The 17,038-nt window shown below is 41.0% G+C and overlaps 1 non-coding gene across 1 annotated transcript; it reads left to right on the top strand.

Annotated features, from left to right (window-relative positions):
• The first annotated feature begins 10,548 nt into the window (after positions 1 to 10,548).
• Positions 10,549 to 10,655, top strand: LOC130017255 (U6 spliceosomal RNA). Its single transcript, XR_008791360.1, has one exon. It is a non-coding gene; the product is annotated as a U6 spliceosomal RNA (small nuclear RNA).
• The last annotated feature ends 6,383 nt before the right edge of the window (positions 10,656 to 17,038 follow it).

Below are 17,038 nucleotides of genomic sequence, written 5' to 3' on the forward strand. Positions count from 1 at the left end.
CTAAATTAAGTCCATTTAATAATCTTTTGTATTAAACACAACACCTGAAATAGTCTCAGTATTCAATGTTGTTTGGCTGGTTTAGAAATTGTTACTTCTAAATATTTTGCTTCTACTATTAAGACTATAGTGATGATTTTTGCAGGAGAGCACCTACTCATAGTTGAGTCAGTCAATTAAAATCTTTTTTTTTCCACATGCACTACTAAAATCATGTTTCCCTTTCCTATTCTGCATTGTTGATTTTGTTTTTACACCCTTGTAATTTTAATTTACATTTGCCCAACTTGAAATTAACTTTGTAGATTCCCTTCGTGTCTAGGGAATTGGCATATTTTATGAATTTTGAATCTGTCATTAATCATGATGATTTTAAAAAATTATTTTGGCTTTGGTGCTTAGGGATTGTAACTGGCTCTCTGCTTACAGATCAGTCCTTCCTTCCTTCCATCCTTCCTTTTCACCCTCCCTCCTTCCCTCCCTCCCTCCCTCCCTCCCTCCCTCCCTCCCTTACTTCCTCCCTCCCTTCCTTCCTTCCTACACTCCAGCCTGTAAAGCAACATCTAAGTTGAGAAATAAAAAATGTGATATTAGAGAAAGAAAATTGTTCCAGGTTGGGGAGTTGGTTGTATGTGTGAGGTACTGCAAGAGACACATACTCCTAGAAAGACAACGAAGGACTTCTGTGGACTTTTGGGATATCTGGATTGTTGATAAAAAATATTGATTAGCAATATCTAAATCTGTCACCAATGCATCAATCAGTCTGGTATTTGGGGAAGAAGTTTCTCAATTTCTCTGGTTTATATGTCCCATTTACCAGAATATCCTGAGAGATTTGGCTGAATATCTTCTTGAAAATCAGGTACACCATCTCCCCGATCGAACAGATGAATACCTTTATTAAAAATAAAATGTGCTTGAGTTTTATACAGTCCGACTTAGTTGTTGCATTGACTGCTCATGGCTGATCTCTGAAATCTTGTCCACATGGTTTCCCCCTGAGATGGGTCTGGGTTTTAGTGAGAGAACCTGTGAAAATCTCGGGAAGATCAGCATCTTAAAATGTAATGGCAAATAATATATTTGACATGGAAAATATTTTTCTTCCTTGTAGTGTGTTAACTGTGTTATATGAAATCCTCTTGTGGCATTGTCTGTCTACTATAATATAGTGGGAAAGAACCAGGCTGAAAGTTAGCTGACCTGATTCACAGACTGCAAAGGTCAGTGGCCACCTGGTGCAACAAGGGACAAAAGCTTGACTTACTTCAAATGTAAAAGGGAGCCCACAAATACCCACCTTATCAGAGGGCAATAGGTATTTAGAATCAATCAAACAGTGCATGCCCAACGTGTATTGCATGGTAAGCTCTTGACGAGCAGTTCCTTTTCTTTCTTCCCCTTTGTCTGATCTTTTGATGTGACAATCAAAGGTTGCCCACAATTTGTTTGTGGTTCTTGCACACTCGGTTTGGTGCTCGCGCATGTGCTTGGAGGGGGCCTGCTCTCTTGGTCATGTGCTTACACTTCTTTCATTGCTGTGCTAAGTGAGGGACACAGACTTTGATTTTAGTGCTGTGTGTTCTTCAGCGACCACAGACTCTGTTGGAGGGCTGGTGTGGGGGACCCCGAACAGTAGCGCTGCCAGGGCTGTACTTGGTGCCCACGGGCAGCACCATAGAATTTGTGGCCTCATTCTTGCATTGTTGGCTTTGAGCCACGCCCCACATCCCCAACTGATTATTTTTCTAGAACCAGTTGTATTTGTTGGACCATTAAATCCGTTCAGACATTTTTGAGTCTTCCAATTTCTTGTCATCATGTGATTCTCTTCATCTTCTCCCACATTTAATGGAGCAGCTCCCCTCTTTATTTTTGTAAACTGTGACGTACAAATTGAATCAAGCATTTGAAAATAGTCTTCATAATTCCTTTTGACAGAAATGATGACTACTTTCCTCCTATTTTTGAAGGCGATGTGAAGAAATGTGAAGGGTAATGTGATGAAGTGCTGATGGGACGGGCAAGTTAGGTGTGGAGGGCGCACGCTCACCCCCACCCCCAAGTCGGCTGTGAAGGCCGTGGGTGGACCTTTGACAGGAGGTATTCTTTTCTGGTGCGGTATGTGACATCCCAGTCAAATGGACAGAGCGACTCTTTGTGATTTTGCTACATTTCATTGTTATTTAGCACTTTAGATTAGCAACTGTCTAGAGCTGATGGGGTAATAACTCAGAAGGGGATGCTATTTTTCAGCTTGTATTAGCCATTAATGGCCCAAAATTTGGTTTTAATTTGTGAATTAGAAAAGCACAGTGCACCTGAACCCTCCAGATTTTGAAATCTTGTTTATCATTCCAGATATCCACTCAACAGAATGATATTCAATTTCACTTGATAGAGTAAGTGAATTTCACTTGGAGAGGGTCATTGAATTTTCCTTTGATGCAGATCAGAGCAGGTGTGGAAAAAGATGAGATATTTTTCCTTCCAGGGTTCTAGAGACAGGTCATGTATTAATGTTCATTGGTGTATTTCTTCTTTACAAGCAAGCATTCTCCCAAAGGTTGGAGTGGCCAAGATATTGCTTAGCCCTGTTCTCATCCTTCTGTCTGAAACAAAGTGAGCCTTTTTCAGGAAGAGACTGGAGATGGTGCATTGTTAATGAGAATGGCATGCCCTCTGCAGCCTCCTCAGGCGTGGAGCTGGGCCGGGAGCTGGGAACACCTGCTCTTACATGCTTTCAATCCATTGAAAGATCTTAGTGCGAAATCAAGCATGGAATGATGTTCTGTGGTTACTAGAGGGTTTGAGTTGGATAGGCCAAGAACAAACCCATTCACCTGTGACAGATATAAGCAACCTCCAATGTCTGGTCAGGAAAAATAAATAAAAGGAACTTATTATTTTTAGAACTCCAAATGGTCAGGATCCTCATCTATAACATTCTATCTTGACCCCCAATCCTTCCAGGCTTACAGCTGTGAGGACAGTGAAGTGTGTTTGGGTCTCTGTGCTTATGCAGTTTCTAGTTCTCTAGAAAAACTACAGATCGATTTTTTGCATCTCCGGATAGTTTTTCTCATAAATGCCAACTTGCAGCTTCATAAAAAAATTAAGAGCTCCAGTTATCATCTCCAAGCCTAACTTTCAGAGAAATAAACTTCTCTATGAATCAATTAGAGGAATCAATTAGAGGAATCTCCATTTTTTTTAAATATCAAAGAATTGGATTAAAGTGGATTATGCAGGAAATGCTGTCATTAAAAGGGCCAAGAAAAGAAGACATGCTTAATTATTGAGTAGAATATTCATAATTTTCATATCTATCAGCTCAGTGTGTCCCTAACATGTTTTTAAGATGTACAAAAGGAACACATTATAGCTCTTTTATTTTTTTTAAGGAAGGCAAAACAAATGCCAACATAACCCTTATTTTTGAGCACTTCATTTCTCTCTAGTGGAACAAAATAATGCCATTTCTTTTTCAATCCTCTGAGGGCTACAATCCACTCAGTCATTCTCTAAAGAGCTTCATTAAAGGTAAACCCTGCAAGGTCTAGAGAAGGGCTTTAGTTCCCCAGCTATTGTATTTAATCACAAATGATTACTAGTTCTTGCCTTCTCTGCAGTTAATTGTGGATTTCTGGGTTTTCATTCAGGATAAAGAATGTTTAAATATCTACAGCAGCGCTCAGAGACCTGCAACCTTTCCTTGGAGCACACTTGCTGAGGTGGGATCTTTCTGATGGTCACTTTTAGTTCCATCTCTTACTAATCCGAGTGAAAAATTAAACAGAGGGACCTTCGATGTAGGAACTTAGAGGAGATCATCAAAACCTATATTCCAAATAACTTTTATTCAATCTCTCTCCTGGCGGTTTGAATTTGACCAGTCCTTGGAAAGGCACTTACCACATGTGTGTGGCATCCGGGGTTTTCTGCAAACATGGACTAGGGTTTAAGAGCTCCGTTTCCTCCTCTGCCCTTTGCTGCCTTCTCTCTTCCTTTCCACCTGTCCTTACCTCTCCAGGCCAGTTTCTCCCTGCCCTTCCATTTCTCTGCCACTGTCTCTGTCACTTTCTCCTCTTCAATGTCATCTTGACTGTTTGCTCCCAGATCAAAGGTAGAAGTGAGCCATTTGATTAATTGCTGTGCAGCAGAATCCTTTGCCTCCCTGACACACCAGCAAGGAGACAAAGGGCGCTCTTTAGAAGTCTTGAACTGTGTGGGTGCAGGGTGGGGAATTCACAAGCCCGAGAGCAGGGAGCCTTCCCAGCAGGGATGTGAACATTCCTAGACCCCAGGGAAGAATGAAGTTGCTACTGCTGCATATTGTGCCGAGCCATATTTGCATTTGAGGAGAGAGCACACAACCCCGGCATTAAGCCAGGCAGATTTTATGAAAGCTTGATTTAAGACTCTGAAGAACTATTAGGCTCTTTAAATTTCCATGTGAGTAAATCAGTACTTAGAAGTCAGTATTTAGAAATGGAAAGTGATTAATGATAACTGACAGTTTAACCTTCTCGATTCCAACTGTGAAAACAACCCAGAACACTGCACTGCCAGTTTGGTGTGGCTATTTTCATTTAAATTAGCTAAAATGAAGTACAATCTCATATTCCGTTCTCAATCACACTAATCACATTTCAAGTATTCTATAGTCACACCAGGCTACCAGTTACTAATATTGGACAGAGCAGTTAGGAAACTGAAGGTAAGAACATGGTTACTGGCATGTGCATAGAATTGAAATCCAGGGACCAGATACTTCTGGTCTTGCTTATGTCTATTCCAGTTAGATATTTCCAAGGAATCAGAATGTCTTCATAAAGTTAATAGTTACTTTGACAGAGTGATCAATACTTAAACTTCAGGAGTGAAAATCACCTTTCTTAGAAAAGCTTAAGAGGCATCAGGGTCACCAATACCTTCTGTAGTGGCATTGATAATTAAAGCATAGATCTTCTTTACTGTAAGCATAGATCCCACCAGGCCTCATCACAAATTTACTTTTGATTGAAGCCCGGTATGGACATTTTGTTTGCTCTTGTTCAGAGAGGTCATAAAAAGCTCTTCTACTCCAAAGTCCTGATTTGCAGACATGTTCCCTGGCTTGCAGGAGGCAAGTTTCTCCCAGGCCAAGAAATGCCACTGAGATCCAGTGTCCCTCGAAGTGAGAACACCGGGTTCTTCTGAAAAGTTAGCTCTGGTCGCTCTACTGTGACTTCCTAAATTCACTAACAATCCTACCCTTCCTCCCACCCCCCAGGCACCTTCATTTACTTATCAACCTTTTTGGATCTGACCTCTTCAAGTTACAGAATCAAATGAATTTGAGAGCTGGGGAGTAATCTACCAAACCCTGACATAATCGTAAATTCAAGGTTTCTTGAGCATCAGTGACTTTGGTTATCCAAGTTAGCTTGCTTCTCAGAAAAAGATGTGGGAGATCAGATAAGCATCAGATGTTTTAGATAAAATTCTAGTTTCTGAAGTGTATACTGAGGTACCTGATCTGTCAGTGAATGGAGTATACTGATTAACCCAGAAGAACACAGAGGTCTAGCCAGTACTCACACGTACCTGATTCTTTATTGGTAGCAGCTAGAACTTTGCATCAACATGTTTGTTACTAATCAACAAATATTTGTTGAGTGCCTCGTCTTTATCAGATATTGAGGTATAACGAAGGAACTTCTAACCAATTTGTCATGTCTTAGGCAGACGGATGATAGATTATGATTCACAAACTTTGGAAGTCTCAAACATTTTGTGCTATGGAAGTTTTAAAGACTTCATTTCTTCATTTTCATCAACTATGAATGTGCAAAAGGATTGTAGAGTGGGGAAAGACTCCCCCAACCCCAATCCAAGTTCTCTGGGCCTAGAATGAACGATGATAGAAACAAGAAATTTGAGTAACTATGATTAAGCCAAGTCAAAAACACAAAAAGGTGGCCCTTAATTACCCGAGTGCTTCTGTATTGATTAGTTGTTGAAACTGAAAGGCCAGGGCAGAGCTTTCTTTCACATTCCTGGGATCTGAATTTACATGTCTGGTGTCTGTGTTCAGAGCATAGTTGAAACTTGCTTGTCATTTGCCTTATCTCTTCATCACCAACAACTTGTCTGTTGGGGGAAGAATAGAGGCTCAGTGTCTTATAGAGGCGAAGGGCCTTCAAAGGCATCTCTCTTGCTTCTTTTTCTAGCAAGTGAGATCCACAGAGGAAAAGCACCTCCTCACTCTCAATGGCCACCCCTCCCTAACCAGCACCCACTCCCCACCAAATGCACAGCCTGCTGTGGGCAGAGTCTGAGACAACTGGAGCCCTGTTTTCCTGCCTCGGTTATATTGATTTGTCCTGGGTTTTAAAACCAGTGTACTGTTGATCTAGAAGGTAACCGATAAGAACAAGTTTTAAGACAAATTTTTGGATTTCTATTCAGACAAAATTAAGAAATTGTTTCTAGACTCTGGGACAACTTACTTCTAAACATAAAATTCAAGCTTCTGAGGAGTTTCTAAGCTTGAGGAAAAGAGATATTTCAGCTTTACCTTCTCAAAAGAAAAAGACTACACCAATGAGGCACATCTTACACAATCTAAAAAGAGTGCAGCAATGCAGTAAATTTGGCGCAAATTACCTGGACTCAGTAATTTTCTTGCCAGATCCAACTGTGTGAAAACTATCCTTCCATGCTCTAGCCTCAGTTTATCCACCTGTAAACTGAGATAATGATATTAATAATATCTTCCCCAATTAAATATATGGTTAATAGATTGGTGCCTGGCACATAGCAGGCAGTTCTTAAACTTAGTTGTTTTATTTTAATTTGGTTAAGGGCCTGTAAACAATGGGCTACCCCTAATTATTTCTGGTACAAAAATACCTTATAAGAAAGAAAGTAGGAAAAGCATAAGAAATCAGGATGATACAATTTGATTATGCTAAATTTTTCTTTCCCCTATTATAATGCCATTGACCAAACCATCACCGATTTGGCTGCAAGAAGCCTGAGAGGCCATTCAGGCAATCCTGCTGTTTTAGGAAGTAGCATGAGATTCACAGAAGGTCTGGCAATTATTATTTTTGAGAGCTTTCAATAATTTGGCTTTATTGCTAGTGTTCTTAACTATCAGGGACAGGGGCTTGCAGTCTACTAGCAGTGGCCATTCTTGACACTCAGTACCATGAAACAAGATATCACTGGAGAATGACAAAATTTGGGGCATTTAAGTGGATCATGGACCAGAACGTAAATAATTTATTTCAATTGTTAGAAAGTCTTTCAGCTAAAAGTATTCTAGTAGAAAAGAAAACTGGGTGTCTATTTTCTGAGTTTCATTGTGCATTCCTAAATTCCATTGCTAAGCCCATTTAATGGCTTAAAGGGTTCATTTGTGTTTGTGTTGGTGGTGGTCACAGCAATAGAATTTCTGATTCAGATTTATACAAAAAATAAGAAATTTTCGGAACAGAGGGATAGTATAGCAGCTAGAGTATTTGTCTTGCATGCTGCTGGCCCAGGCTCAATCCCTGGCACCCCATCTGATCCCCAAGCACCGCCAGGAGTAATTTCTGAGCCCAGAGCCAGGAGTAACTCCTGAGCATCTCTGGGTGTGACCCAAAAAGCAAAATAAATAAATAAATAATTTTTAAAAAGGAATAAAAAATTCCCTCCTTACTTGCATGAGATCCCCTGGCATTTCTTCCGCTAGCTCCCACAAGCTAAAATGACTGAGATGGCCTTAGCCTTATCAAGCACCCAACAGAGCCAAAGTAGCAGCCAAGATTCCTTTTGTCTTGCAGGGTCCCACATCCAGCAATGCTGAGGGCTTCCTCCTGGTTCTGCATTCAGGAATCACTCCTGGTGGTTCTTAGGGGACCATCTGGAATGCTGGGACTCAAACCCGGGTCTGCCACACTCAAGGCAGGCACCTTACCCACTATACTATCATTCCGCCCCCTCGCAGCCAAGTTTCAGTGGGTCATGACCTCACTTTTCAAGGCAGTAGGATGAATGAGCTGAGGAGATAATGAGATGACACTGTTTTGTGAGTGACTTCACTTAGGTGTGTATTGTTCTTTTATATTGTGAAACAAATAATATATTCAAGCTCTTATAAGTCATGCATGTGCAACTAAAAGGAAAATGATAAAATGAATTTTCAAGTACCAATTACCTTATTTTTAATTACTTTTTTATACTGGTTTTATCAAAACTCCTTGAGTCTATATGTATACAGCATATCATATATATTTTGTGTATGTATTCATATGCTTATATGTGTAATCATATATGTACTTTTTGAAGTTTGGGAAGTGTCAAATATGTTTATATGTCATATGTATCTATGGTCACGGTCACGGTCCTCCCATTGTTCATTGATTTGCTCGAGCGGGCCCAGTAACGTCTCCATTGGAGATTTTGTTGTTACTGTGTCTGGCATATCGAATACGTCACGGGGAGCTTGCCAGGCTCTGCCGTGCGGGCGAGATACTCTCGGTAGCTTGCCGGGCTCTCCAAGAGGGGCGGAGGAATTGAACTCGGGTCCGCCACGTTGGCTGTGTGCAAGGCAAACGCCCTACTGCTGTGCTATTGCTCCAGCCCATATGTATCTACATACAAAGAAATATTTACTTACATAAAATAATATTTTAAAAGAGGTAAGCAATTTGACCAAGGTCACACAGTCACTAGGGGCAGATCTGGACTTGAAACAAGATTTTTCTTTTTTTCTAACTTTTTAATTATTTTTAGTTTTGGTACCATGTCCAGATGTGCTCTGGTTTCCTTCTGGCTCTGTGCTCAGGGATCATGGCTGGCAGGCTCAGGGGACTATATGGAGTGCTGGGACTTGAACCCAGGTGTGCAACATGCAAGGCCAATGCCTTACATAACCATGTCTCATTGTCTAATCTCTCATACCTATATTCACCCCTCCTCAATCTTTAGTACACTGCCTAGTATATGATTGACCTTCAGTAAGAATTGGAGGTAGGGCTGACTCCATGATAAATTTCAAGGTAAAACAAGGGCCACAAATCGAGGTGTGATAGAGCCCTCTGAAGAACTAACAGTGTCCTACTTTACCCAATCGTGTGTTCAGTGACATCTCACGGAATTCTAATATAAGCTGACGTGGGAATATTTACACCATGGAAATTGGCAAATGGTATCAATCAGGACACTCAATCCCCTCCTTAATTAAGAGTGAAATTACTAAAATCCCACCCTTGCCCTCCATAACTAAAAAAGATCTGAGGTTTAGGACTGAGAACAGTTGTAAGGTCAGGTAATAACAAAATTTTCAGTGAATTGAGGGATTTATTGAGACTACAAGTAGTTAGTATTTCTCAAAGTAGTCCCTGGGAATTACATTGTGGATGCTGAGTCCTAACCTCCACAGAGACTCCTGTTCAGAATATATGTGCTGGGTACTGGAAATCTATATTTCAAAGCATTCCAGTGATTTTGAGACATATTAAAATTTTAGTACTAGTACTAGTTCATTGTTTCTCCCACTTTGTTGAGCAGACAAGTAACCTTTGGTTATCTCATTGAATTGTAGATTCTGATTCAAAAGGTGTGACTTGGGCCTTTCAGATGCTGTAGATCCTTACACCATACTTATTGTAGGAAGAGTGGTATCTACTATTCTTATTAAAATTTTCTTTTATAAAAATATTATTATAGTTTAAGTAGCCTGTTTACAATTATATCAGTGTTTCATTTTGATGTACATAGTTGCTGCACCTCATCACCACCAAGATGTCAGAGACCCTCGATCGATGTTTTTATGTTACCTCTGACCCACTTCTTCCTTCTCCTCCCTCCTCACACCGCCCTTTGGAATGTAATACAAGATCCAAGGCTTTTCATTTTTGATACTATTTTCTTCTTTTGTTTCTATACCACAGATTATGAGATCACCTGATATTTGTCTTTTTTCCTCTGACTTACCTTGCTTGATAGGATTCCCTCCAGTTCCATCTGAGTTGCAGTGAACTATTACGTTTTATATCTATCGTTGGACATTTGAATTGCTTTATATGTACTAAGTGCTTAGAGCTATCTTACTTAGAAACATCGTGAACGTAGGTGTACTTATATATTATTTTAAATTAATGTTTTTGTGTTTGGGGTAGATGATAATAAGTAAAATTGCTGAGCTATGGAAGCTATTTTAAGAAAAAAGTTCGTTTATTGGAGAACTCTTCACACTGTTTTCTGTAGAGGCTGATCCAGAAAGCATCCTCACCAACAGTGAACAAGGTTCCTTCTTTCCTACACCCCTACCAATTCTCCCTTTACAGATGAGAAATCATAGTATGGCAAAGTTAAGTGATTTACACAGTTCACTAACAGCCGTTTCTTGAATATGGTGAGGAAAATTAAAATCAAACACAAACGATCACTGTCCTCCCATTGTTCATTGATTTGCTCGAGCGGGCCCAATAATGTCTCCATTTTGAGACTTGTTGTTACTGTGCTTGGCATATCGAATACGTGACGGGGAGCTTGCCAGGCTTTGCTGTGCTTTCTTTGGCAGCACATATACTAAAATTGGAACGATACAGACAAGATTAGCATGGCCCCTGCACAAGGATGAGGAAAGTTACAGACATTAAAAACCATTTCTCTTCTATGTAGTGATAAAACAGGACTATTTATTAAACACTTTTATGAGGGAGATATTATATTACAAATATTAATAATGCATGGACTGGGCCCTCAGATTGCTTATAATCTGGGTAGGCAACAAGTTGTTTAGTTTTTGAAGTAAATATAGGACAGCAGGAGGTGAGGTATAGTCAAATAACTGATTTCTTTCTTATTGTAATATCTCAAACAAGAAATATAAACTTTCAAGAGCTTTGGCTTTTCCTGTATGACAACTGTAGCGCTGTCCTCCCGTTGTTCATTGATTTGCTCGAGTGGGCCCAGTAACGTCTCATTGTGAGACTTGTTGTTACTGTTTGGCATATTGAATATATCACGGGTAGCTTGCCAGGCTTTGCCGTGCAGGCGAGGTACTCTTGGTAGCTTGCCGGGCTGCCTGAGAGGGGTGGAGGAATTGAACCCCACTCGGCTGGGCCGGCGGCACTCAAGGTAAATGCCCTACCACTGTGCTATTGCTCCAGCCCCTGTATAAAAACATGTGGCTCAAAGTCAGACATTCCTAAAGAATATCTAGAGTTAGAATTCTATGAAATGTAAAAATGTCTTTCTGCTTGTTTATCAAAGGCTGAAAACTAATAGCATATAAATTACTTATTGACTATAGATTTTGACATAGTTTTTAAGAAAATAAGTTCTATTTTATAAACAGTCACTTTAAATAAACATTGGGGTGGGGATTGGGTCACACGTGGAAGTGCTTAGGGTTGGCTCAGTACTCAAGGATCACTTCTGGTAGTGCTCAGACGACCATATGTAGTGCTGAGGATTTAATCAGAGTCAGTCAAGTATAAGGCAAGCATCATAACTGCTGTATGTAACTCCTATACTCTGGCCCTTAAATAAATATTTATTTTAGAGAAGTTTATATTGACAGAGAAGTTACAAATCTAGAACAGAGAATTCTCCCCATTCAGTTTCATTGCTCGAGCGGGCCCAGTAACGTCTCCAGTGTTGTTACTGTGTCTGGCATATCGAATACGTCACGGGGAGCTTGCCAGGCTCTGCCGTGCGGGCGAGATACTCTCGGTAGCTTGCCGGGCTCTCCGAGAGGGGCGGAGGAATCGAACTCGGGTCGGCCATGTTGGCTGCATGCAAGGCAAACGCCCTACCGCTGTGCTACCGCTCCAGCCCATTAAACAGTGTCAAAATGGAGACATTAATATTAGAAAATCACTATTAAACTCCAAACTGTGTTGAATTTTACCAGGTTTTAAATTTTTTCATGTCTCCCACAACTCTTTAATCTATGACAGTCTCTATTTTCCCTTGATTTTAAAAAAAATTTTATGACCTTGACAGACATAAGAGCTGAGTTGTGTCAGTCAGGTATTCTGAAAAATATTCCCTGGTTTGGGTTTGTGTGTTGTCTTTCTCATGGGTTTGGGGGAGGAATATGGCAAGGGGTTCCCAGTGTTCCTCCCTGTTACAGGGCAACCATATCACCAGAACACTTACAGCCTGAAACAGCAAGTGTTGAAGCTATAAGAGGCTAAAGTGGTCACTTGACTCATCTTAAAAAATTGTGGAGCAACCAACTTGATAAAATTGGGATACTAAAGAAAAAAAATCTATGCTTTCCATAAAATTCAGGACTTCTACTTCTCTTGAAAATTAGAAAACCTGACAGTATACTGAACTTGCAATGATATCCAGCAAAAATTGACTTGACCTGAGTGAGTTGATCACTTTTACTAGGGTCCAAATTTCTCAGTTCACTAAAGTTCCCATCTCTTGCACAATACACCTGTGCATCAGATTCCATCCAGTTTCCTCAGACTCCATTGTCTGGCTCCGCCTTAGGCAATTTGTTCTCATAGTATATATTAACTTAAATGTGCTATGAGACTTGGGAGAGAAGCAAGAAGGGGTGGGGCGCAGCCTGTGTGTTCCTGGAAAGGCTAATCTTCCCTTATATCCTCAAGCAAGTGTACCCACCACCTTGGTACTTGTTACAAATGCAAAGTCTTGGTATCATCCTAGACTAGACCTACTACATTAGAAACTCCGGAGGTGGCACTGCAATCTGTGGTTTACCCACCCCTGTAGGTGACTAAAACACAGGTTAGAATTGGAGAATCAGGGTGAAGAGGGCAGAACTGGGTCTACATAGAGGGAATCTTGTGGTGTGTGCAAGCCACTCACAGAAAAGAGTGGGAACCATGCCGTGGGGTGGGTGGAAATGGGGTGGGAGCGACGGTTATGAGTGGAGGTTGGGGGATAGAGTGGTAGAATGGGCTTGGGATCTTCCCAGGTTCATAAGTCATTGATTTCTGGAGTCAGAACTGAGGGCTTATGTGTCTTCAGATGGACACACACTTCGATTCCATCCATTTTGCTGTTCTGTGTTTGCCTGAATCTAGGGTCAGGATTCCATGGATGTCCTCTTCTGTGCCTTCTTCACCAACTGGCTTTGATCTTTCCAGCCAAGGTGAATTCTACAAGAACAAAGAATGCCTATGGACAATTTTGATTTGCAGACCATTAACCCCTTGGCGTTATCCTTGTTCACGTGGCAAAGTTTCCCGAGTCTGTTAGAGTGAGAAGTTTATGTAAATATGAGGAGATTTTAGCAGACTTAAAAGTATACACACACACACAAACACATCTATCACATGTACTGCCCATCTTCTTTTAGCTTAAGTTTTGCTTTCACCCGTGATCTTCCACCTGGAAAGTCTCTTTTCTCTCTGTCCTGTAATTCCTCTGTATTTGCATTACCTGACAGCCTGAACTGGTTTCTGGAGATTCTTTCTGTGTGACTTCCCCCTCTGGCTTCCCTCTCCATTACTCTACCTAATTTTTCCAGGTCTTCACTTACACTTCACTGTTTCTAGAAACCCTGCTAACCCTTGGGAAAGAGACTTCTTTTTTTTTTCCTTTTGGGGTTACACCTGATAATGCTCAGAGGTTACTCCTGGCTCTGCACTCAGGAATTACTCTTGGCATTACTTAAGGAACAATATGGGATGCTGAGGATCGAACCCGGCTGGCTGCATGCAAGGCCAATGCCCTACCCACTGTACCATCACTCTAGCAGTAACTTCTGGGATTTTTTTTTTTTTGGTTTTTTTTTTTTAAGTGATTTGCCTGAACTGTCTTATTCAGGACATGGCTGAGTTTTATCTCTGTCCAGTGCTTGACAATCTGCCTGGCTCAGAGGAGGTTCTTAATCAACCCTTGCTGAATGAATGAAGGTCTCATAACACAATCTAGAGGGTGAGGATACAGACTCTGGAATTGGCCAATCTGCATTTGAATCCTAGTTCTACTGAACTGTGTGTCCTTTAAAAGCCACTTTGGACTGCTTTTAAAGGCCATATTGTCAGTATTGATTACAGAGTGCTTTATGACCATCAAATGAGATCAAACACTTTAAACAGTGTCTAGGGTCTCGTAGTGCTCAAGCACATTAGCAGTAAATAAGCCCCTGGTACCGATTTTGTTGTTCTTGTTTGTTGTTATTGGGCCATACCCATCTATGCTCAGGGCTTACTCCTGATTTTGTGCTTAGGGGTCACTACTGGTAGGGGCTTGGGGTGCCATATATGATGCTGGGGATTGGACCCAGGTTGGCTATGCTACAGGCAAGCACCTGACCCATCATATTATCTGTCTACTGTGAAGATGATAATTTATTTAGTTAGACTGATAACAATTCCCAATTAAAATGTTAACCAAAGAAGTTCAGTTTATTTAAGGAGAGAGATTGGTGAGACCTGACTGGATAAAGGACAGGTGGTGTGCCTACATGCTCTGCAAAAGGGCCTTTGCTGCTCTTTCTCTCATCCTCTTTCCAGAGTAGCAACAAGTTGGGACTGATCAGGAAGATTTGAGGGAGATACATGTATTCTAAGAAAAATGCAAAGTTCAGAAGCATTTCTGTTGTTTAGACTGACTGCACGAGTATTTCTTCTAAACAGCTTAAAGAAGGCTTTAAAGCCATTCATTTGTTATAGACATATGTACATGATTGCAAGACTGTTTGTATCTGGGGTAAGATTCTGAATGCGATCCAATTCCTGTGCATTTCACCTATTTTATCTCAAGTTGGCTGCCTTCTGTGACAGGGTTGTAATTAATATTGTTGTAGAACAGGAGGCTCATTAAATCGGTCTCATTATGGCTGTTCAGATTCTGCAGTTCTGTTCAGAAGGATTCCCTATTATCAGTGCCTGACATATAGTCCTAATCAAGCAGGCCAGTTCTCTTCCATCAAGCACTTTCTCCCAAATGGAAATGGGATTTATTCTTACTTGTACCATTAGTGTAAAAAACATAGCCCCTCCTGACACATGTTAGGCCTCTGTCATGGCGAGGCTCTCTTTGTACGGATATACAAGATGCAGGATCTTATAAGACAAGGTGCTTCCAATGTGTTGGACTGTCCTTTGGCTCATTCTAACTTTTGGATTTAGTGAGAAATTTGGAAAGAAAAAGATACAGCATAATCATAAACTTGTGAAATCTTCTTGTGAGATGAGACTTCAGTAGTCAGCTAATTTTCTAACCAATACAAAATCCCTATCAAGATTCCTTTGCCTAATTGCTTTCATTGACAAAGTGTTTACTTGGTAGTATGGCCACTTTGCCTCTCAAACAGATCCAAGGAAAATCATTTGTGATATTGATTTGAGGTTTATCTCCCATTGAACTTAGTTTTGCCTTCCTGAACTGCACAAACCAAGTTTGGTTACTTTCAAAAAAAGCTTTCTGAGTGTTTGAGATCTCTTTCTCCTTCCCTTTTAAGCAACTCTTTAAACGTTCTAACTTCCCTGTGTAGTTGACAAGATCCTTCATGCTTCTGTTCAATGATTAAAGATGAGACATTTCTAAGCTCTCCGAAGAAGATGAATCCAGAAGGCAATGAATTTGCAGGTGTGGTCGGCCCACCCAAGGGCCTGGAAAAACAGCTGTCCTAATGGGAATGGGGCTTCTGGAATTTTCTGTGGAGGAATGCATGATGGGATCAATTCAGAAGTGAAATGTTGTTCTCTCTTCCTGTCGACTTTTTCCTGCACGTGCCAGCACCTTCTTTTAGCCACATCTACTCATTGTCCCTTCAGGGACTTAGGAGTCAGACCCCCTGTGTTCAAAGCCCAGCTGTGCCGGTTGCTACCTGGTGTGGTGCTGGGCAAGTTGCTCAACCCCCTGAGCCTTGGCAGAAATGATTGCAGAGTCTACCTCATAGTCTACTGTGAAAATTAACGAGATTATGTGCTGAGTATTCATAGGATCTAAACACTAATCATCTATCTTCCCTGCTTCCTTTACCCTGCTCTTTGTTCTTTTTGTTTTGACCTTTGGGGAATAATTCTAATCCCGAGCAGGAGACAAAGTGGGTAATTGGTGGTAATTCCATATGAATTTATCTTTTTGGTGAACTCCTTGTCTGTGCCTGCTCATTGAGAAAACTTCTCCTTTTCTCCCTAGAATATTTTTTCTGTAATAGCTCAATTTATGGAGGCAGGGGCAAAAAGATGAGAGAGGAATGGGGGGGGGGCTAGAGAATGAGTTTATGAACTCTCTCTCTTACCTTTGCCTTCATCTTTCAAATGAAATGTTATTCAGAACCTCAGAATGCAGGGCAGATAATAGACAACAGGTCCCTCTGGCAGTTTTAATCTTCTCACCTTGGCAGAAGTAACCCCATTGTTTTGGAAACCGCTGGAGGCTGGCTGAAGAATACTGTGGTTTTGAGCTCCAAGGTAAAAAACCTCTGCTTGAACCACTTCCACATCCAGGTTTTCTGGAGGCTGAGCGCCCCCCACCCCTTTTTACCTGCCGCCCCCTCTTTGTGTCGGCTCATCTCTCTTATGCTCTTATGCATTAGGTTAGAATCCCTTGCATCCCTCAACAAAGTACTTAACTCCCACCACCCAGTTCATATTACCATCTCCCCAGTCCTTTAAATGTGTTTTCATTTTATTTATGTTATTCTCCTCTGACCTTGGTAGCCTGGGCCCCTCTGAAGGCTTCCAGCTATTTCCCACCTCTTTTCTGGAAGGATGCCATGGGTTAGGATGGAATTCTGTAGGGAACACGAAACAAGCAAGAGGCAAGTGAAAACCACACTCCAAGGGAGGCAACTCATAGGGCAGAAAGGAGGTGCATGTGGCCTGAGAGCTATAGTTAGTCACCCAAGGAAAAAAGTTTCCTTTTAGTCCTATTCTTTTAGACTTTCTGCAGTGTTTGTTCTTTTTTCCCCTCATTCATTCAGCATCCACTAAATGCCAGCTGTATGGCATTGTCCTCTGATCTGTGCACTGGGGCTACAGAAAAGGAGACATCCTAGATCTAGTTCCTGTAAAGTTCCAGTCCAATAAAGGAAACTGAAAAGCAATCT

Source organism: Sorex fumeus, unplaced genomic scaffold (assembly GCF_029834395.1).
Source record: "Sorex fumeus unplaced genomic scaffold, SorFum_2.1 ptg000183l, whole genome shotgun sequence".
In the NCBI taxonomy this organism is placed as follows: domain Eukaryota; kingdom Metazoa; phylum Chordata; class Mammalia; order Eulipotyphla; family Soricidae; genus Sorex; species Sorex fumeus.